At 36.9% G+C, this 24,256-nt stretch overlaps 1 pseudogene across 1 annotated transcript in view; it reads right to left on the reverse strand.

Annotated features, from left to right (window-relative positions):
* Positions 1–924: 924 nt before the first annotated feature.
* Positions 925–24,256, reverse strand: part of LOC101697229 (coilin-like) — a 44,298-nt pseudogene continuing 20,966 nt past the window's right edge. Inside the window, exons 6-9 of the transcript XR_015442555.1 lie at positions 12,732–12,892; positions 7,359–7,470; positions 2,903–3,487; positions 925–2,693 (exon numbers count right to left, since the gene is read on the reverse strand). The product of XR_015442555.1 is annotated as a coilin-like (transcript). The remainder of the gene's footprint in view (positions 2,694–2,902; positions 3,488–7,358; positions 7,471–12,731; positions 12,893–24,256) is intronic.

The following is a 24,256-nucleotide window of genomic DNA, read 5'->3' on the forward strand; positions in this document are numbered from 1 at the left end:
TAAGTGTAGGTATATTTATGTGACCGGGGGTGGTGCACTCATAGTTTTATTTAGTCTGGACACAAGAGTTGGTCCAAGGATGGGATACATTCTTGAAAGTGGATCAAGAGTTCTTCCATAGGATTCTTCTACCGGTCATGATATGATTAGTTTCCTCACTGGTCATGAAGCTCAAAATATGGAACACAAGAACATCCCTGTTCTGATACTAAGAAAGAAGCAGAAATTAGAAGAGAGTCTCAGGTATCCCTAGGGCCATCATGGTTCCTACTATCTTCCTTTGTGTGCTCCATTCTAGTATCATTCCCATTATTTCTTTTTAGGTGAAAGCTAGTTTGAGAGCTATTTCTATCACTTTTACTCAAACACGAATGAGTTCCTGATTATTTTTCAAAGTACTGTACATATACTATTTGAGATCCTAAATTGTTCTTATCCCAAATAAACAAATGTAAATAATGGCAACTATTATACCAGTAGTACTAGAAATAGCCACAATCATTCTAAAGGCAGGGACAAAGACTGAAAGAAGATACTCCTCTACTTAATAGTCAAGGGAATGAATTGACAGTAGCAATGGAAAAAACAAGCATATCATTTCAATTTTGTGATTTTGTGACAACTAAGTGATTTGTAGCCCTGTTTCTTTTAGGTCCTTCAGAGAGAGTAAAGGTCAATGTACAAATTCAAATCAGATTAATTAATGATTAATGAGAACATCGTTTTCAGTTACAAAATATGCATAATGGGAAGATGAGAATGTAATGTTGTTTCACAACAAAAGCAAATAATAAGAAGGCATGAAGAGCATTAATTTTTAAAGAATACATTGCTTAAAGTGAAGAAACATTTATACATCATACAAGCTGTAATTAAATCCAAACAATTCAATATATATATATATATTTGCTTTTATCTGTTCACTTCTCTTGTCATTCAAAAATGACAGAGTAACAAAAGAGCACTCAGAGTCCAAATCGAACTGAATACTCTACTTTGAAGGGTCTCCAAAATACTTATGACACACTGTGCTCATGGAAAAACCTGATATACAACTTCTCCGTTATCATTTAATCTAGTTTTAGATATTTTTCAAATAAAGCACCAATGTAAAATTCTACTGGACTTTGGAAACATTTATTATACAAGTAATACAGTTTCTTATTTAAATAACAAGCTGACCTGAACTCCGCTGCTCATTTTGCTATTGAATACACTTTAGATTGTGGGCCTAGACACAGGTTCACATGGAGTGAAGGAGGAGTTCATAAGATAAGTAATTAACTGATCCAGGATTTCAGAATATGTTTTCTCCCCATTACTTTTAATTAATTCATTTACTTACTACTCACATAGTACATAATTAAGATTTTCAATATAACAAGTATATAAATAGAAAAAGATATTTGCAATGTCTTAATGGAGTCTTATGATCATCAGAGAGGTTGAGCAAGCAAACTCAGATGTGCATTAAAATGAGATGCTCCAAGGAAGAGAGAGAGGGAGAGAGAGAGAGAGAGAGAGAGAATTAGATCAAAGAAGGAAAACCTAGATTTATCTGGGTTGAGATGGGATTGAGGAAAGTTTCCTAGAGCAAGTAGCATTTGATTTGAGAACTGCAGAATGAGCCAGAGTTCTCTGGCCATCGTGGTAGTATGAGGTGCACTAGGTATGAGGAATATCTGGAACAAAATCACTGTATATACATAAGAAAGCAACATGGAATCAGCAGCCAGTACTACAGTTCCACCTGAGGCGAATGGTGAATAGTAAATGGATAGGCAAGAGCACAGGAGGACTTATTTGGATTTTTATTCTACACCTGGTTGTTAAGAGTATATGTAAGTTCTCTTGAGCAAGAATATGATAGAATCCATTTTTCAATTTAAACATGAAAAATTTATACTGCTGTAGAATACGACTTTGGTCACCACCCTGCTTTTTCAAGGGCTTATGTGTTATATTTATGTAGTTTAGAGAGACATAGATGGTAAATTCAGGTTAGAGGAGATAGTAATATAGTAAGTATTAATTACAGAATGGGTAGAAGGCAGCTGCTGACTGATCTACTTTTTAAATCCCATCAGAACTTCATAAAACAGAAATTATATGTAATATTAATTATCAATAAGTATTCTTGAATACTTTTTTCTAAATATACTGCTAATATTAAAATGCATTCTTTTATTAGACATTCATTTTAAATGTTGTTGTTTTTTTTGGTACCAGAGATAGAACTTGGGTCCTTGCACTTGCGAGGCAAGCGACAGAACCACTGAGCTAAATCCCCGGCCCTCATTTTAATTTTTTTATTTTTAAAAAGAAGAAAATAGTTTGCCAGAAACATCATTATAAAGTATATTTCCATGTTAAGTGGGGAAAAGGTCATGCATGAAATATAATTATTTATATTTTCTGTTTGTAAAGTGAAACATTCAGAAGTAACTTTGAACCTTGTTGTCAAACAGATTTATATGCATCTGTTACCTTTCATATATTTTTATAACTTTCGGTATCTCAATTTCCAAAGTTATTTAAATTTAAAGATGGTTTTGCTTCCTCCTAGCTTGAGTTTACCATCATTTTGATCCTAAAATTGAAATGATGAATTTTTGATATCAAAATCCCATCTTGGGTAAATGTTGATCACTGTGGTCAATCATGGATTGTTGTATCAAAGTACAGTCTTTCTTCTGGAAATGAAAAAATTTGCAGTTAAAAGAATATTTGTACAAAACTTTCAAACAGTAAAATTTAATCTCATGACAATAGAGAACGATAGCTAGTGTAGCTCCCTCCTTGTGGGTCTTTACTTTCTACATCCACAAAAATATAAAACAGTCTCAATTTTTTAAAAAAGCACCACCACGATATTCTTAAAGGCATGCAAATATTCCATTACTTGTATAGAATCACCATGCAATGTGCCCATTTGATGATACTGAACATTGAAGGTTTGAGCTGGAAAGTGGCAGGCAGCCAGAAAGGAGGTCAGGTGGGCACACCCTTCAGGGCTTTCAACCACATTTTTGGCATCTAAAACAAAGACAAACTTATTATCTGTTCCTGAAGTACTTTGGTCCAAGTGTGCTTTATGCACTAGGGTCATATATTTGTATTCTGTCTATTGTACTGGATTGAGATTAAATCCCATAGCACTATATTATTTGTATTTACAAATAGAAACCACATTTATTCTGAATGCATTTGTAACTAAGTGTACAATTCACAGCTTTATCGCTTGTTTTATGAGTCCATTTAGCTTGGCACAGAAAAAAATAATTAATCAAGTCTGTAGATTGCAGGGCCTGGTCTTTATTTATGTAGAAACTGCTTATTTATTAACATTATGCATCTCTCATTTGGTCTCGAAGAGACGTATAGTCACATGGAAACAGAGCAGTTTTCAGTAGATGGTTGCACAACTACAGATGCTTTCTTCCAACACCATCCCAGCTGAGGAGGTCCAACCAAATGAAAACCAGTTCTGATGAAGCGAGAAACAGAAAAGCAGTACCATGCAAACGTTATTACATAATAAAGTGCAGCCCAGCACACATTTCTTAAACTCTCTTTATTAAATTTGTGTGAAACAAGAGGAAAGAGTGAAAAGTATATTTACTGATGAGAAAAATTAGTCTCTGGGTAATTTCAGTCATGTCATTTAAAACCTATTCTTTACAGCTTTCTCATTTTCCTTGCATCCTCTTTAGTTCACTTTCATCTACTCCAAAATTAAACTTCTTTGATTTAATGAAGAAACAGAATTTGCAGGTTGTGTGCCCCTGAATAGATGGTCCAGTATCAAATGGTGTAAAAACACTTGAATGAAAATTAGTAGGCTGTCCTCACTAATCCTGGTCTTAAAGTATTTTTAGATGATTCATTTTAACCTGTTTCAACAGCCATTTTACTATGTGTTCCTCTCATGCCCTGCTGGGAACAGTGCCAACTGTGCAGTGTGTGAAATCACAGCATGTGTTCTAATGCTGTCGCTGAAAGATTTCCCGGCTAAGTTATACTCACAGTATTGTACTCCAGGGAGCCTAGTACCCTGATGGATTCTTAAAGTACATGCAGATGTGTTTTTCTGAATCTGCAATGCTACAAATACTGTTTATCCTACCAGAATATACTAATATGGAGACAGATTGAAATATCAGATTAATTTTAAAACATATGCATGTAGATTAAGCATGCTCATTTCTTGCCACCAAAAGATTTTATCTCTGTTCTTTTTATGTGTGTGTATATATACATATATAATGCATAAATATGCATATAAAGTTTTAACATATATTGAATTGTTTCAGGTAAAGTATATTTCCTCATATTCAACAAGAGTACTTATAGTAGAGTAGAAAATACTTTTCATTCTCTTCATTTTTACTGTCATTCATTAAGCATGAACAGCATTATTTTCCAGTAATGCTGAATGATGCTATTTCATTTGATCCTTACAATGATATCATAGAGTAGGTTTTCTTCTGTCTGTTTCACCTATGAGGAAATTGTATTTCTGAGAATTTGAGTCATGTGTGAGACAAGCAATTAGTAAGTGAGGAACTCAAATTTCAAATTCAGTCTTAGCTCCAAAGCCAATTGCTCTTAACCAATATTCCTTTCAAGACAGTTAACCAATAAATTAACTCAAATATTAAGACAAAAGGGATCTAAAAGTGGTTCCAGTTAAATATGCTTAATTAAAGAGATTGCAGTAAATGAATAAAATATTAATCTTGACCAAAGGCAGCAGGAGGAATTTATTGCTCCACAGAGCTTCCAGCCCTAAATGTCTTTCTGGTCTATTACACAAACATCCAAAACTATTTGAGAGGAATGTAAATCTGTTAGACAGCCTGAAATATTGTGACACTTCGCACTTGTATGGTGTTTCTTTAAATGTTGTTAGTGATTTACATTTCTATAGCACTGCCCCTCACCCAGGCAAAATTCACCTTTTGCATACTGTTCCTCGAGAGACAATGTCACACATGTAATTTTTGTTCAGTAAGTTCTATTCTCACTCCTGCTCCCTTTCTGTTCTTTTTGCTCTCTTTAGGGGTGAATCTAAAGATAGAAAAAGGGCCACAGAGTGTAAAGGCCCTTAACATAAACTCCAGAGGGAAGAGGATAAAGTATTATGAAAGTTTACTGGTTATCTGAAGCATTGTTCTGCATAACCATTTCTAGCTTAGTCCAGACGAACTAAAAGGAATAGTGAAGAAAGCACTTTTCAAGTATAACAATAAATCCAGAGTCAGCTCTTCCCATAGGCAAGCTTTGAGGCCCCATCTACTCAACTTGTGAAAATTTTAATCACTCCTTTTTACTAGACAGCAAAAGCAGGTATGGTCTCCACCCGGGGTATATAAACCAGTTCCATAAAACATGCTTTGATGCCCTGGCCAGTGAGACTGAGATAGAGTCAATCCTTTTTCAAAATGTGGAAATTAATTAGGTACTACTGAGCCTGCAAGTCTCTGCCTGACCCAGTGAACCTATGCAAACATTTAATTAAGCAAAGAGAAGTAATGCAAAGAAAGTATCCAGGGCAAAGAAAGAAATAATCTCTTCCCAGGACACTCAGTGAATTTTGAAGATGCTGTCCTACCCACATGTTAGAAAAGAATAAAAATCTTTTCATGTTGGAATTTTACATGGATCTTTCCTGTAGTAATCTAGAAAAAAATAGTATCTTTCAACACAAAAAATACAATTTAATGTAACTGATGTTGAAATACAAGCAATGCAAATCAAAGGATTACAAATTCTCTGAAGTCACTAGAAAACTATGATAAAATAATACAATCATCCTGACAAGGTCTAGCCCAAGATGCCTTGCTGAAAGTAAAAGAAAAACCACACATGATTCAGAGCCAGGACAATAATGAAGAACAGAATCGAGATAAGAGTATGAAAGAGCTTTGCCATCACACATCTGAACAAGACTTTCATCATTTCCTTGCAATGTAGCATTAAAATAAATATAAATTTGTACTATCAAAATTACAAATGCAAATATCCTTTGATCTGGATTAATAATTTGGGTATAGTTAACCAAGACAGCACTCTTATCATGACCAAATATTGGAACCAACTCAGGTTCCCACCAGGAGAGACTTGTCCTCTAAGTAGTGGTACATCCATACATAAGAGTACTATGGAGATGTAAGAAATAATGAGGGTTTCTCTATATCCTGATAAGGAAAGATTTCTAAAATCTATCAAGTGAAGAAGAGATACATGCAGAATGATGTTATAGAATGCTATGTGTTTAAAGGGTGGAGAAAACTAGGATGGGTGGGTGGGTGGATACATACATACATACATACATAATCACATGGAATTTTCACCTTAGAAACTCAGAAATTTTATACTCAAAATTAATAAAAGTATTTATCTGGAAAAACAGTGGGACCTGGAAAGATGAAAAATGGAAGTACCTAAGAGTTCTTAGTATTTTTTAAATATCTCAAGAGAATAATGTGTTAAATAAAAAATAAAAGGAAAAGCCAGTATTTCTACTGGGCTATGTTTATGAAATTCACTTGAATTTTGACAAAATTCAACACCCATGAATGAAAAAGTTCTCAGTAAACTAGAAATAGAAGAAAAGTTCCTTAACTGGATAGAAAAGAAAAGCAAAATAAAATCTTACAGACAAAATGTACTTAATGCTGTAAATAAAACAGGATGCTTTGCACTAAGATCAGGAGCAAAGAAATCCATCCTCACTCTATTTATCATTGTACTGAAAGTTATAATGAAGATGATAAAGCAAGAAAAGGAAATGAAATATATAGATACAAAAGAAATAGCTTAAATAGTTTTTATTTATTTACAAAATAATTAAGCATATATCCTTAAGGTATCAGCAAAAGGACCACAAAAATTAAAAGTAAATTTAGCAAGATTTGCAGAATTTAAAAATATATAAGAACTTATAAAATTACTTGTATGTGTATATGCTATCAATAAATTAAAATTCATAATTACATAATCCATTTGCAATAGTTACAAATCCATACACTCCCTGGGCATAGGATTAATAAGCTCTATAAAAGACTTGTACTTGAAAATTGCTGAATATGTTGAGAAAAATTAAAGAAAAGTGAAATAAATGGATTGGCATACTATATGGATGGATATAAATACTATTTTTAACATGTTAATTCTTCCCAAATTGATCATTAGAGCAATTCAATGTAATATTAATCATAATACATGCAAGCTTTCAAAAATGAATGATGTGAGTCTAAAGACTTGGGAAAACATAGAGGAACTAGTATTACCAAAACAATTTTTAAAAATATGAATAAAGATAGAAAATTTACACTTCTGGTTTTCAGACTCACTGTAAATACAGACCGGGAAGGCGTGGTAGCACATGGCTTCAATCCTCGTACTCTGAGAGGTTGAGGCAGGAGGGTGGCAAATTTGAGCCCAGCCTGGGCATTTTAGCAGAACCTGTCTCAAAATAAAAATATAAAAAGAAACACAAATTATAAATAAGGAGTAAAATAAAAGAGATAATAGGAAGCAGGGAGAGAGATCTTTCTCAAACGGGAATGGGATCCAGAAATGGAGAAAGGGGAAGGGAGAGGGATGGAGATAAAACAGGAGTTAAGATGTGCTATTTACATGGACTGACTCCACATAAGGAATGCAAACATTGTGTTCTCCAAACATGTCCTGATAAATAAATGTAGGCGCGGGGAGGTAGCTCACTTTAAAGCCCTAGGTTCAATCCCCAGTAATATGAGGAAGAGACAGAGAGAGTTGGGGGCGGGGGGGTTAAGAGAGTGAAGGTAATTTAGCAAAACTCTGTCTCAACACAAAATGAACTTAAAAGGGATTGGTGGGGATGTTAGAAAACCTCTGGATTCTAACCCTACAACTGCAAAAGAAAAGTACAGTATTGATATAAGAATAAACAGAGAGACCAATAAATAATCTATTAGCAAACATATATTCGTGGTCAATTAATTTTTCACAAAAATGCCAAGGCAGTTCAATGAGGGCAAGGATAAGCTTTTCAACAAACAATACTGGAACAACGTGATAGTCATCTTTAGAAAGAAAATCTTAACCCTACCTCAGGCCATATACAAAATTTGCAATGCATCCTACATATAAAACAGATTTACACTGATTTATGTGTAAGCACTACAACTATATAATTTAGTAGAAAACAGGAAAATAACTTTGCTGTAATGGTATAGACAAATATGCAGATTGCACACACAAAACCAGAAAAAATAAGATTAAAAATTGATAATTGAACTTCATTAAGAGTTAAGACTTTTGCTCTTTGAAAGACATTGCTAAAGATAAATAAAAAGGCAAGCCAGAGAATGAAAAGAAATTCACAACAGGTATTTCTAATGAAGAAATTATATTAAGAATGCACAAAGACTCCTTGCAAGATCTCAGTCCTAAGATCTCAAACAACTGAAGTAAAAATGTACAAAATATTTGAACAGATATTTCACAAAAGAAGAAAAATAAACTCACTGGTCAGCGTTTGCCTGGACCCAGGGGTAGGTAGACTTATTCCAAACAGAGCAAGAGAGAGTTTGGGAGCACTGGCTATTTTTATGTCTTCAATTGTCATGGAGATTATGCAAGTATGTAAACATTTGTTCAACTGAACATTGTATTTTATTTTATGTGACATACAGCTCAAATTTTGATTTAAAATTTTTTTTTAAGAAAAGAGGCCAAATGTGAAAATGATGTTGGGGAAAGGGTCGCCAGAGGTAAGAGAAAACCCAGAACAATGTGGGCACTGGGCTCCTCCTGCATGCACTGGGAGTGCTCTCGTCCCAGCCTTGACCACAGCCCCTACCTAGGACAGTGGCCGCTCCCTGGCAGCCTTTCGCAGCAGCCTGTGTCCTGGCCTCTCACTTCCGGCCTTCTCTGACACACTGACCCAGCTGGACACTAAACAATCTCTCCACCTGAAAGCACGGGGACACTCATGTCCCTGGAGCGATCTCAAACCCATTACATTGCTTATGTCCCTCCTATCCTGTTGATCAAAGATCTGCAGCCAGTTGCACAACGTGACACACAGGCTCCATAGAGATGGCCAGCGTAACTGTGTACAGCACTCACGCTTCCTCCTTCCTCACTGTACTACTGATTCCTCACGCCTTCCTTGGGATGATTTCACAATAAGCTACTTTCATGCAAGCTTTGGTTTCAGGCTCTGCTTTCAGGAAAATGTAGTCTGAGAGACAGGTAGAAAGCAAGTAAAATTAACATAATGATAATAGCCAAAAGTATTATGTGTTTGTGCCTCTCTAAAGTCAATCTCTCTGTTTCTCTCTCTCTCTTTCTCTCTTTCTCTCTCTCTCTCTCTATATATATATATGCATATTGTTTAAATCTAACAACAACACTATTTTATAGAAAAAAAATCAGAGACAGAATGTAAGTGACATGTAGGAAAGTGATCAGTAATGATAAGCACTTCTAAAAGGTCATGAAATTCAACAAATATAGCAAGTAGGATGTTACTGATAAGCAACATAAAGGAAATTTCAGTGATACAATGGGTAGATCCTATCGATAAGACTTGTTTTAAAATCTTAACTAAATATTAGTCTCCCATTGTGGAGAAAAATGAAGGTCATGACAGTTGGAGAAATAGTAAGAAATACTGAGTTGGAGGAAAGCCTTCATATGCACTCAGATTCTAAGCTTGTCTGATTCTCTTCAATACAATGAATTTGGTATCGAGAACTTGAGAATATTCAGTAAGGAAGCATTCTCCTGGGATCTCCACAGATAGGAGCACTCAGTGAAAAAGGCAAAACAGCAGTGAAGTGCTTTGTTGGTCTAAGAGTAAAAAGAAAAATAAATATAAGAGCAGTAAGAAGACACCTACTACCATTTAGCACCTCCGATGACTTTCACCCACCTTTCGTAAAACTACTTTTGTATCCCAGGGTGAATTCACCAAAATTATATATTCCACTTTTCAATTTCCTTTACACTAATGATGGGTTACATATAATTATTTCTCTACAAATGCTAAATATAAAACATAAGAAAAGTATGAACATGAAGTTCAACAAGACCCTTGATTTGAGGAAATCTATTTAACTTTTGTAACTGGCTTCTTCAGGCCATTGTGTTTGTCATAAGTACACTCTTGAGGCTTCCAATTATTGGGAAATGATGATGTGATCCATCTACAATCAGCTTACACAGTCTCAATTATAAATCATCTTTTTTTTGCTGTGTAGTTCAATAGGGTTATAAACTACTAAGTACTAGATGTAACAAGTTCTAAACACTCAGCCTCCAAATCCTTGCGCATTATTTTGGCAGTAATCAATTCAAAGTTCAGATATGAGTTAGAAACTTTATTGGAATATAAATCCAATAAATAAGCCAGCATTTGATATCCTTAATAGACTTGTGGCAATTGGTGTCTATCCACGATTTCTGTTGGCACATCACTAATATTCTCATCATGGTAGCAAATGTTGTCATTTAGCAGGTGTTCCTCACTTTAGAATGAGACTAAACTTGAAAAAAAAACTGGAAACAAAACTTTAAGATGTCTGTGCATCCTAGAAATAAGGAGATGCTTGGCAGGAATAAATATGTGCTGGCAACACAACTTTTCTCATATTTCAAGGACAAAATGGAAACCATATTTGCATGGGGTGCAAACATTGATTGCTTTATGTTCTTATAAACAGAGAATTACAAACAGAACTGAAACATTCTCTTGATCCTCCTTCACTTTTATGTGAAGTCCAAAAATGTATCAGTTAAAGGAGTCTTCTGAATTTGATTCCAAAAGCAGGCCAGGACCCAAGTGTCAAGAGTAGAGGCAGAACATACTCTAGATAAAAGTAAAAACAAACAAAGCTACACTCAGTCACGATCAATTTGGAAGAGGTAAAACTATTATTCATTAATGGTTATAAAATGAGTAAATGAAAATCGGAGATTATCTCAGTGTTTCATGCAAGTTGTGAGTTTTGTCCTTTCACCTCTCCCCCCTTCAATATAATGGTCATTTGGTACAGCTCAAAATATTTCTTAAACCCTCTCCACTGAATTTCTTTCCGGAACTTTATCATCATTCGTGAAGCACAGCATTGTTTAGCTTTCCATCCCTCTGTCCTTGTTTCCATTAGTACAAGTTTGCAATACATGCCGTTTACAATCATCTGTCCTCTCTTTACAGAATAAGCTGCAGCCACCCTGAATATCTGTCGGTTGTCAAATGCTTCCTAAGTCTTTGCACCAAAGATGCTGGCACACATTACTCCGTTGGCCTGGGCAGCTGCTTCCCATGAGGGCTCACAGCTGAACTTGTATGCATTCTTCGGCTTCCACCTTTAAAGCCACTTCCCCTCCCCGAGACTGTCTCAAGAGTTTGTTCATGCTCTTTCACCTGCTCTTTGAGTCTTCATTGCACTCAGGATTAGGACTAAATCATTAATTTTGAAATTATTTACTTAATGATTTAATGACTGTTTTCTAGGGGCCGAAGTATCAGATAGGATCCATAAAATTCAAAATTGGGTCCAATATCACAAGACTTGATCTTCTGAACTCAGAATTTGATAGATTCTGATAGATATTCTTGAGAATGACTGCATTCTATAGTTTCAGGCTTTCTTTCTTTCCCTCCCCATCTGTACATGCAGGGCACTCTCCCAGGGAGAGATGGAGTTTATCCCCTTTCACCAGACTCTGAGCTCACGTACTCCTTTGAACAACAGAACACAGGAGTGATACTCTGGGACGGCCGCATTGAGGCTTTAAGAAGAAAGCTGCTGCCCCATCTTCCTTTCTCTTGGCATGCACATTCTTGACACACTGCCCTGTGGAAGCAACCAAAATGCGGTGAGAAGCCAAGGACACAAAGAAAAGCCGCATGGAGAAGAATGGAAGCACTCAGGTAGGCGGTCCATCCTGGCTGAGTCTCCAGTTGACCGTCAACCTGCATAGGCAGGCGTGTGAGTGGACATCTTGTGTGCCAAGCTGGCTGACCGCCAAGACGGCTGCAGCATCAGGAGACATTACACGAAGTAGAGCAGCCCAGCCGAATCCAGTCCACCCTCACACCGAAGAGATGACACAAACGGGTTGTTTGCTTCAGCAATTAATTTTGGTGGTCAAAAATTAACAACAAAAAACCCAGACAATCATTTTTCTTTTCTACAGTGAATCATTAGATGTAGATCTAGATCCAGACATAGACTTTGCATAATGTTTATAAAAATTCAGATTTGCATTTCCAGTTTTTCTTTCTGATTAATTCATAAATACCGTTATACTCTTTGACTAAGAGTAAAGGTCTTGCCTGGATTTTACTTCAACCTTGTCTTAAATCCCTGCTGTACTTGATCTATTCTTTACTCATACCAAAGGGCCCACTTTAGGCTTTCCAAATAATTTATATTACTATTTACAGAGTATTTTTTTAATGTTTTCCAGGCAAAAGCTTAAATTTCAACTTCAATTCCATGGATTTTTGAAGGTAAATGAAAGTCATGGTTTATTTTAATGCATTCTCCAAACTAATGTTTCACAGAGAATTTCCTATTCCAAAAGCTGTACTTGGTCAAGAAGGTAACAGGCTACGTCCCTCCTTGAAACATCCTGTTAAATGCTGTGGTGGAATCTCCACAGGTTTAATAACAACACATAAATAATGCATATTTTCCTTTCTAAAATATTAAAAAGTCCACTCTCACTTGATATGAGAACTCCAGTTCAGTGTAAAGCTTCTCCCCCTCTAGCTCGGAACTCCATAAGGCAGGAGAATGGCAGAGATTTGGGAGCAGGTGCAGGGTGAGTGTCTTGCAGGTGTCCAGGCTCCGTCTTCACCAGACTACAAATAAGGAAAGGCCTGTCTCTAAAATAATAATAATAATGATATTGTTAACTCACTTAAAATGAAAATAAACACTTTATACATCAACATAAATAACTTTTCCCCAAAGCTAGATTTTCTTCTAAAGAACAAAAATAACAAAAGCATTAATGAGAAGAATGGTGTTATTTTGTATTTTTTTTTGTAAATCTTGTTTAAGAGATTAATGGAAGATAGCTCCATTGTCCTGTTTGCGTCTATATTTAATCTGTTACCATATGTTGCTTGTGAGGTACATAAGGAAAATTATACAAATAGGAAAAATAAAAAATATTTTTAAATTATTCTCTCAGGTAATTCTGGAGATTCTTCTTCGATAATACACTAAAGCTCAACAAATGGAAGTTTCTTGAGTGTTATTTGCAATTAAAATGAAGTTTTTACACTCAGGTGTAAAAATCCACCAGTTCTACTTGCATTTTAAGTGGACCACTCACCCATGTACCATTTTATAAAATCCTGTATTAATTGTCTGGAAAATATCAGTTTACTGAATTGTACAGATACACTAGATGTTGGCACATATCACTACATACTTTCGGAAAGCTCATATTTAGTTTTGAAAAATCATTTATTTTGATAAAATGTTTATCAGATAGTCACACCTAAGAGATCATAACTTTGTCATTCTTTCAAGCAAAAAGAGTGTTCCATGAAAAAGTGTCCATTCCAACTTACAGTTGAAGTAATTGCATGAGTATTGTTTCTCTCGATAAATATCATATATCATATAGTATGTTTTGGTTTATATCTAGATGTCTCCCTAAAGCCTTGAATGCTCACAGGTGAGGCTTTGAGGAAGTGAGTGGATCAAGGGGACATTATCCACTGATGAGTTTGTCCTAATGTGTTTTAGGAGGTGAAGCCTCCTCAGAGGAAGTGAGTCATGGTGGGCGTGGCCTCAAAAGGTTTATCTCCCTCTCACATCCCCTGATCTCTCTCGCTCCTTCCCACTGCCATGCCATGGACTGTTTCTCTGCCAGGCCACCCTGCCTCAGAGCCAACCCACTATGAATTGAAACCTCCACAAATTGTAAGTCACAATAAACCTTTCATCCTTTAAGTTGTGGGTGTCAGGTATTGGGTCATGGCAATAAGAAAGTCACTAAGTTGCAGTAGAAGTAAGTGTGTTATGCATACTTCCCACTCTACATGTTGAATATTAAAAAGATATGTGTGTACTGAACAACTAAGATTAACAAAAATAATATGAAAAGCGAACTGAATGGTTTTTCCTGCCTCAGTGGAGTGGTAATAAAATCATGATTACAAATGTGGTTTGGGGCCCTGGCTTTGACATGTCAACAGTTTTGTTCATTGATTGCTTTTGCACCATCAATACAAGGTCAAAATGGTTGTTTCAAAAGAAGCCATATGACTCAAAAGAGGATACACAATCCTTTGAATATTTTAGCACAATTTATATGATTTTGACCAAACATTCACATAAAAAGATCTTGAATCACTGCTGTGTGCTGATATCATACAGCAAGACGAGAATATAAGCAAAACAGCAAGCTCAGTCCACATTTATCAGTATTTCCATTCATAAAGGAAAAAAGGTACAATTCTGCACACAAAATGTTGAATTAATCTTTATGTTTGCAGATAATTTTTATATAATTTTTTATAGTAGCAATGGAAAGTGGTAGTCCCATTCTTTTATTCAGTTTTTTCATTCATTGTGATTTCTGAAATACCAACTATACAAGGAATATGGACTATGACTCCCTAGGCAAAGCAACATTACTTAGCCTATAACTTTTTAGTTTCTCGAAAACTGAAACAAACATGTTCTGTCTTTTAAAGAGTTCAGTATGTTTACATTTAAAAATCCATTTATTTTTTAACAACACTCAATTTGTCTCACAATGCCATTGTAATACAATCACACCATAATACTATTCAAAATGTTCTATTGAGTAAGACACAATAAAGTAAATTATTAACATCTATTAAACCTAGAGAAGAAAATCTTTCATTCTATTTATGGTATTTAGTTACTATTTTCCACTAATTTTCTTTTCGTAGATTCCCTCCCTTCCATGAATCAAACTCTCCAATATGTTATTTCTTTAGACACAGATAAAAACAGCTACAGACTGTGAAAGCAAGACCCTGACATCCTTCCTAAGGCCAATGTTCATCTTGCTGGTAGAGACACCCCTCCATGCTACAACTGGGATATGGGAGTCATGGTGCCACACATGACCACCAGTCACACGCCAGGAAGAGAAGCGGGGGGGTCTCACTGTCCTTTCAGTGAGCTATTTCTGTTTACCGGGTATCTGTAAGGCCCCACTAATGTGTAGAACTTAGAAGATGCACTGTTTTCAGCTGACTCCAGGTTTTACTAGAGAGCGCCCCTAGCAGGCCAGCGTAGGTGACCTACTACTTCTTATACACACAATCGGACAGCTGCAGGACAAGAGTGCTTTGAAGGTTGATGCTGAACAGGGGATTCATTACCATATTAACTTGAACCAGAAGTATTTTTCCAAAGAAAATAATTTACTGGTCTCCAAAATATACACTGAGTTCTTACAATCTTGACATGCAACATCTTATGATCTTGATATTTAATTTGTATTTGTATGCCCAAAAAGTAAGTTAATTTTACCTGTTGTTTTTTAGAATATTTTTAGGATGCCTATTAAAATCCAAATCCTTTTATTTAAAAATCAAAAACTCTTGGAATTCCAGCGTGAGAATGCACAGTTACAAAGCAATCCTTTGAAGGCTTCCATGAGGGCGTTCTCGGGGAAGCCACACTCTCCGTCACTCTACGGCACCCGCCCAGCTTATTGGCTGCATGGCTGCACTAGGAGGTAACAAAACCACCCACCAGACTATAACCTGAACAACACAGCAAATAGCTGAAAGACTGGAGTGAGGGAACCTAGAGTCAGAGCTGAAGCCACTGCCTTACCTCAGTGCTACTCACAGAGCAAGTCTGGAGAAGACCCAGCTTAGTGCTCTCTCTACCTACCACCCACCTATCCTAGAGCCATCCCCACCAGAACGGGATGCAGGAACCTGAGATATTTATGCCAGGGAGGGGACCCTAATACTGGGCACTGTGGGAATCAGGAGCCAGAGAGAACTGGAGCAGAGCCGGAAGCTGTGACTGCTGACTCAGCCAGGCACGGGCTTTCATTGCCACAGCAGAAGATGCAGAGGCAACTATAACCCAGAGAGAGCCCAGGAGGGCTGAGGCAAAGGCAGAAGGGGTGACAGTGGGAGTGGCAGTCCTTCGTGCCCTTCCCCTCCCTCAGCCCTGGGTCCAGATGGAACCACAAGCCTGCGAGATGTCTGTGGGACTGAGGCAGTTGGCTTGCATGAGCACTGGGGGAGGAGAAGCAGTGGGGGAGTGGGGGGGGGCTGTTCGGTTCATGGTCCCCGGGAGCCTCTGAGATCACAGGCCAGGGATGACTGAAGAAATTGCTCCAGAACTGGAGAAATCCACCATCACTGGGAGCCCAACGTGCCAGTGACGGGAGAGGAGAAAGGGGTAGAGCTTGTCACTGACCCAGACCCTAAGGACGAGGCAAAAAGTGTGACTACAACTCCACTCCCGGCCCAGGGAGGCCCGCAGCTCCTGAAGGTGGCAATCCAAACACAATAGAGCTGCCGGGAATTTAGCTCAGTGGCTCCACCACCTTCCTCACAACCACAAGGTCCTGAGTTCGATGTCTGGTGCTGACCATCTGCTTAGGGATGCTCATCCTCCAGCAGAACAGGGCAGTCTTCCTCTTTTTTTATTTTTCTCTCTTTTTGTGTAGGTGAGGTTTTTTCTTTCTTTTTTCATATATATATTTTCCATTTTTCTTTTTTCTTTTTTGCTTGCCTACAGCTTTTTTTGTTAACTATGATTACGTTTGGTCTTTTGTCTATGTGCATCAGTATACAGCTGTCTGTATTAGTTTTCTGCTTTAGTAACATAAGACTCAGGCAGAGGCCACTTCTCAAGAGTGCTCACCTTCCTGGACAGTCAGTTCAGTGATTGGTTACCACCCCTTTACCTCTTCTCTCTGCACACATATTCCTTTCCTTCCCCTGCTTTCTCTGCATCTCTTCATATACCTTTTATCTCTGCTTTCCCCCCTTCCCCTTCTTTTGTAATTTTTTATCTCTTTTTCTATTTTTTTGCTTCGTATAATTTCTGCTCCTATCAGTATACACTACTAGCATTAATCTGAGCTTTATCAGTGCTTAATTTTCTCTAATCTACTATACTATACTTCTCCACTTTCCCTGGGATAGCAAAATTGTAGAGACTTTTCTAAACAATTGAATTGTCTGATAATATGTAGCTTCTCAACTTGTGTTTCCTTCTCTTTTCTATTTTGAGCCAAACATATAGACTTTCAAAATGCTTCTGTCTCCTTCCATCTGAGCATAAAAATGATTTCATCAAAATCTATTTTTGCATTCCTTTCATTCTCTTTGCTTTCTCTCATTTTTTCTTTCTTTTATTTTTCTTAAATTTCCTTTTTTATTCCTTCTCCTAATTTCCAGTCTATTTTTAATAATTACTATTCTCTCATTTTGCTGAGCTATTAAAAGAGTTTAATAACTGTTTGAACAAGTTTGATATTATACATTGATATATATTGGCTTTTATAGATGTTGATGTTACCAGAAACTTTTCTTTTCCCACAGTGCGATACTAGGACAAACCCTAATACATAGATGAAATATTGTAAATATTGGCACACTGAATCATTCCCCCAAGCCAAGGGCACATCACAGGGAGAAATGCACTTACTAAAGACATCTGTACCATCACAAAGCTGATCTTTCTGTCACAATGGATCTAAAACCTTCAACACACACACAAAAAAAACTCATGAGAAAACAAGGTAAGACAATACCCCCCAAAATTCATATCTTCCCAAAAATGCAGCTCATAGACACTAAAGTGGACAAATTTCCAGACAAATAATTCAAAAACCAAATACAAATAGTTAAATATTGCTTGAAGATGGATTTAGCTCAGTGGTGCCATGCCTGCCTTGCAAGCACAAGGTCTCGAATTCCATCCCTGGTACCTCCCAAAAAAAGTTGGTTGAAGAGATCCAAAAGAGACAATAAACAGCTACATGAGTCAATGAGGATCAACAAAACTGAAGATGTAATGCAGCAACTGAAAGAATTGATCACTGAGATAATCAGCAAACCTAAAACAGATGTAAATAAGAAGCTGAATGAACTCAGGAAGATAATGCTGGATATGAAAGGCCACTGCAATCAAGAATTAGAGATTATTTAGAATACCAAAGCAATTCTAGGTAACAGAGACATGCCAGGGGGTATCACAATCCCCAACTTGAAACTATACTACAAAGTTACCATGATAAAAACAGCATGGTACTGGCAAAGAAACAGACCTGAGGACCAGTGAAACAGATTAGAAGATGCAGAAACAATTCCAGACACACTCAGCCACCTTATCTTCAACAAAGGAGCCAACACCCTCACTGGAGGAAAGATAGCCTCTTTAATAAATGGCACTGGAAAAATTGGGTTTCAACTTGCCAAAGATTAAAACTAGATCTATATCTCTCACCATGCACTAAATTAAAATCAAAATAGACTAAAGATCTAAATATTAAAACAGAAACACTAAATCAGCTGGAAGAGAGGTTAGGTAGAACTCTTGAAGACACTGGTGTAGGAAAAGATTTCATGAGTAAAGCCTCAGTTGCATGTAAACTAGCACAAATAATCAACAGCTGGGATCTCTTCTTATTAAAAAGCTTCTGCACAGCAAGAGAAACCACCAACAGAGTGAAGAGACAACCTACAATGTGGGGAAAAATTTTTTACCAGGTGTTCCTCAGACAGAGTTCTACTATCTAGAATCTATAAAGAACTTAAAAAAATCAGACCTCCCAAATTAAAAGACCCAATCCAAAAACTGGGCATCTGAAATGAACAGACATTTCTCAGACAAAGAGGTAGAAATAGCAAATAAACATATGAAAAAATGTTCAACATCATTGGTCATTCGAGAGATGCAAATGAAAACAATGCTGAGATTCCACCTCACCCCAGAAAGAATGGCTGCTAAATCAACCAATAACAAATGATGGCAGGGTTGGGGGTAAAGGAACCCTTCTCCATTGTTGGTGGGAGTGCAGGCTGGTGCAACCACTGTGGAAATCAGTATGAATATACCTCAAAAAAATTAGACGTCTCATTTAATCCAGCTATTCCCCTGCTAGGTATCTTCCCAAAAGAATTAAAAGAAAATACCACAGTGATATATGTGCACCCATGTTCATAGCAGCACAATTTGTAATACCAAAAATTTGGAAAAAGCCCAATTCCCCCATCAACTGGAGACTTGATAAAGAAGATGTATTTTCTTTATAAAATGGAGTACTACTCAGCCATAAAGAATGAGAAACTAGAGACATTTATAGCTAAATGGATGCACACTGAGGCCATACTCTTAAGTGAAATAAATAGGACACATGTGTAAATACTAGGATCAAATGTATAATAGATAATTTGAAATAGGAAGAAAAGGTCCAAAAGGGAAAGTGGGAGGGTTAGGGGAAAGGAAAGAAGGGAAAGAAATAAATATGAGAAAAGGAAAAGAATAGAAGCAAAGTCTTTGTAATTGGGGGTGGGGGGTTGGAGGGAGGGCAGGGGAATGGGGGAAAAAATCAAGAGTAAAGATACCAATGTAAAGGTCCAAATCCCCAATGATGAATGTCATCATACTGTATACCTAATATGTGCCAATAAGCTTAATAAAAAGAAAGATATGCTACACCAATGTACTAATCTCCGGAGGAATGCAACTATGATACATGACAAGCATACACTAATACAAATAAATGAAACAAACCATTATGAGCTTCTAATATGAACCAATACCTCATTTTGTATTTATAGCAACATCTGTGCTCAGTATAATTTCAGAAGTTTCTAGCCTAGGACTTTCCCAGAGTGCAGCCCAGTGCTAAGTCACAAGTGTATATAGTGGAGCCATTCAACTCCCAGTTTCACAGTTTCTTGGCCTCTGACAACCTAGCAAACCTTCCCTACATCATTTCAGCCACTACCACCCATAGCCACCACTTGATCTTGTCGCCACTCAAAACTGCTGCACTGTTAAATTTTAAACCTACATTTGTCCTTGTTTTATCTGGAGTTCAACTAGTTGAGTATAAGGTCTATGTCTATCTCACTTAACACTATTCCTATACAACCTTTCAAAGCCATATTTCCTGATATTATACTGTATTTTTATTTGGTTTTTGTCCCTTGTTTTGCTTATACTATAACATTCATGAAAACACATACTTTGTTTCATGCACTACGCTGTCCCCAGCCCTTAGAACAACTCTAAACTCATTGTAAGTACTAATGATACTATGAAAAACAAGCAATGACATTCATTTAATATTACTTGAATGAAAAAAGAATGTCTCTGTCAGCTCAGCACCCTGAACCTAATCTGTATTTAAGAAGCATATATTGCATTAGTTAGTAATATATAACAATGACTAATACCTGTTCAATCCATACTAGGTACATTCTAATTACTATAAACAAATTTCATTCTCAAGCCGCCCTATGTACTGCGTATTATTAATGCCATTTTACGGAAAAGGAAGTTCAATTATGCAAATAGGAAAACAGAACAAATTAAGCTATACATAATATAATTTTAACCAATGCACAAAGAGAAAAGATGAAAAAGACTTGAGGATTCCCAGAGCTCCCCTCTACACAGCCAAAGGCTACAACTCCTTTGCAGTAGTATGGGGCTATCTTGTAAACTAATTCCACCTCCAGAAAAAAAAATTACCTGCAGCTTTAAAATAATCATCCATTTTAACATATCCATGTTTAGTTGAGGAAGAATTAGAGGAATGCAATCTGCCTCCAAGATTGTATAACATTCACAAAACAAAGATAAAGATTCACAATCATCAGCTGTCTCAGAGGAGGTATTCTGATTGCATTTTCCCTTTGCCCAAAGCACAAGTCCACTGAACTCTTTAGATCACTAGAACATGGCCAACCAGGCAAGTCCCCAAGCTCTGAGCTATTTCTGAGACTCATCCAGTTGGTTCTTAAAACGTTATATGTAACACTTTCTTTTTTAATAATTTCATTTACTGAGAATAGAATTTTCACTATCTAAGTAGTCCAGTTTCCACCCATATTGAGGATGTTTTCTGGGACTTTCAATTAAGTGTCTGGTTAGGAATCATTTATACCAACAAAGAAGGGGTTGAAAGTGGCCTTTGCCTTCGCTTCTATTGAAGGGATAATCTCTGACATTCAATAGCTTAGAGGAAAATGAGTCTTACCACTGAATTAAACTTTATGATCTGTAAATTTTAATTAGGTGAATTTTTCAACTGCTCCTAAAATGAGCCTGAGTTGTCAAATAAAAAGAAGCTCAATCATGGAAGAAACAATTTGTATCAGAAGTCTAATTTTTTTAAAAAAAAGCAAAACATGGTGCAGCTGGTTTGACTGGAACTTGGGCAGCGGACAGCACAGAACTGGCTCTTCTGAAACCTTTGTCATTTAAGTGATGACGGTAATACAGACTTCTGTTTGTATAGGGAGCAGGCTCGGAGGATATAATGCCACTGTGGGCTTTGCACAAGTTTGATCTCTCCAGGACCACCCACCAATGGGGAAAGCCATCAGTCAGAGCCACACAAAAGGGAAAAGTAAGATGAACTCAGACACTGGGGAGATAAAATGCAGTACACATCATTCACTTTCTAATTTCATAGGAAACATAAAGCTCTACTAAACCAGTAATAAAATGTACACCTCTATCCTAGTCTAGTGACAAGCAATGAGAAAAATACAAGTCCTCTTCTGCACTGCGGGACTTAACCTACCATTTATTACCCCTTCCTCCTCTTGCCTTACAGGTTTTGGTTGATTTGTTTGCCTTATTTTTAGGTGTCTCCATAATTACTGGCTCCTTCTCTTCCAACCAAACAACAAAAGGAACAAAAACTACAAGTTCCCTTGAATGTATGCCCCATTAGATGACATCCATTCTTTCTCTTTTCCCTTTCACCTAAGCAACTTAAATATAAAACCAACCCTCCATTCCTCAAAGGACCACAATACAGCTTCTATCCCTACAGTTTCATCCAAATTGCTCTCAAGATACCACTGCTGATATCTGGCTACAAATCTAAAGTTTTAGTTCCTATCTATTTGTGTTGTTTTGCAGTATTTGCCATTGTCTTCTACTCACACCCTAGCTATCTGATAGAGTGGTTTTCTACTCACATTTCTATCTGTTTCTCCCTCTTTTCCATTGACCGCTCTTCCTCTGTAATATGCTGGAACAATGTGCAATCCCAGATTCTATCCTCTGCCCTTTGGACCCTCTCTGATTCCACAAATCTTTTTATCTCAGGTCCTGGAAATGTATAACCAACCATTAAATGAACATGAATTAATTTGATTTTCTATAAATTTTCAAACAACATGAATGAAAAGGAATTTGACTCCTCTACAACTCTCCCTCCTCCCACATTTCTCTCTGAGTGAATGTTATTGTATCCATTCAAGCACTATAGTAGCTTTTTTATTGACTGCTCCACCTGTAAAACAGCTTGGTCTTGGCTTATTTTTTCCTGAATCTCATAAATATTCATCAATGTATTTTCTCCTCCCAATATCTGCTATCTTCAGCCTCTATGACTTCTCTAGATTACATCAGTAGACTATACCTCCTCTGTCACCAGCCTAATCTTTCTCCTATCTACCTTCTCTACTGCTTCTAAATTTCCAATTCTCACAAAGCAGATCTAAGTTATTTCTTTTATAATTTAAAATTCTATAATTTAAAACAATATCTGCCCTACCATATCCAATAATTTTACTAGAATCTTACAGGCCAAAGGATTATATTTAAGTTCACTGAAATTCACTGAAGAGTTGGGTTTTTGTTTTTTGGTGGTTTTTTTTTGGTACCTGGGATTGAACTCGGGTCCTTGGGCTTGCAGGGCAGGCGGCGGAACCACTGAGCTAAATCCCCGGCACACTGAGGTGTTTTATTCTGGTTCATGTAACAATCTGATCCATATTTTGACAAAATCAATTCTGAATTGGAAGAAAGGGCACCATCAAAGAGTCAACCAGTTCAGGTGATGTCACATATAAAGATATTAAGTATAAACATAGAAAAGTGTCCAAATTCAAGAAATCATAGGGAGATAGAAGCAACAAGTCTTGCTTGTGGGTATGATATTACAGACTCAAGAATAAGTGGCTCTACATTTTATGTTTAGGCAATTGGCTAGATAACTGTGCTCATTATTCACTTTGAAAAAAATGGAATTTTATGGATGAGAATATAGGGACTGGGGAAAATCAGATAATCTCTTCTATAGATGTTTAAACTTGAGATTCCTATTAGGTATTTCTATTGACTGAATCCCCCTGCCCCTCCATATGATGAAACTCTAATGCTCCATGTGTCAGTATGGAGGAAGGTCCTATAAGGAGGCATTTGAGGTTAAAGGAGATCACAATGGTGAAACTCTGATGTGAAAGAACTGATGTCCTTATCCAAGAAAGATACCAGAAATTTCTCTTTTTCTGCCATGTGGGGACACAGCAAGAAGGTGACTGTTGGTAAGCCGGGAAGATTGCCCTCACCAGAAACTTAACCCTGATGGATCTTAACCCTGGACTTTCTAGCCTCTAGAACTGTGGGAAAATAAATCTCTTGTTTCCTTTAAGTAGTCCAATCAACTGTATTTTGTTATGGAAGCATGAGTTGACTAAAGCAAACATATTGGTAGGATAATTGTTTATTTTCCAATATTTATTTTTTCCCCTCCTCTACCCCATCCAATCATCCATGCCATTCAACATTCAACTGAGTTCAGATCAGGATGTGACTGTAAAATCCAGAGAAAAGAGATGGGTCCACAGCTTTGTGTCCTCTTAGAATTTAGAGGGGACTCCTAGCATAGTTAAATGTTTGGGAAGCATAAATAGGCAGATCATGTATTTGCACTAACCTTTTTCCTATGCCATTCTTTTCCAGTATCTAGAAAATGAAATTTCCTAAGACTGAAGGGAACAAGGAAGCGGTATCACTAGAGTGGTTGGTGGGATAGGACAAGAGGGGTGGAACTGAGTGGGCCACATGAACAAGAATGGGGATGTCACAGTGACTGCATTGCTCAGGTAACTAGGAGCCATGTAGAAGTCATCATCTGAGGCGTGCCCTGGCCTGCTTGTGTGCAAGCACTGTTCATCCTTGTGCCCAGACAGACGAAAGCTGTGTTTTCATTGATGAGTACTACAGGCATCTCTTCAGTAGTCTTTGGCACT

This window comes from Heterocephalus glaber, unplaced genomic scaffold (genome assembly GCF_053883595.1).
Source record: "Heterocephalus glaber isolate CG9 unplaced genomic scaffold, H.glaber_assembly_v1.0 deba00001550, whole genome shotgun sequence".
NCBI lineage: Eukaryota > Metazoa > Chordata > Mammalia > Rodentia > Bathyergidae > Heterocephalus > Heterocephalus glaber.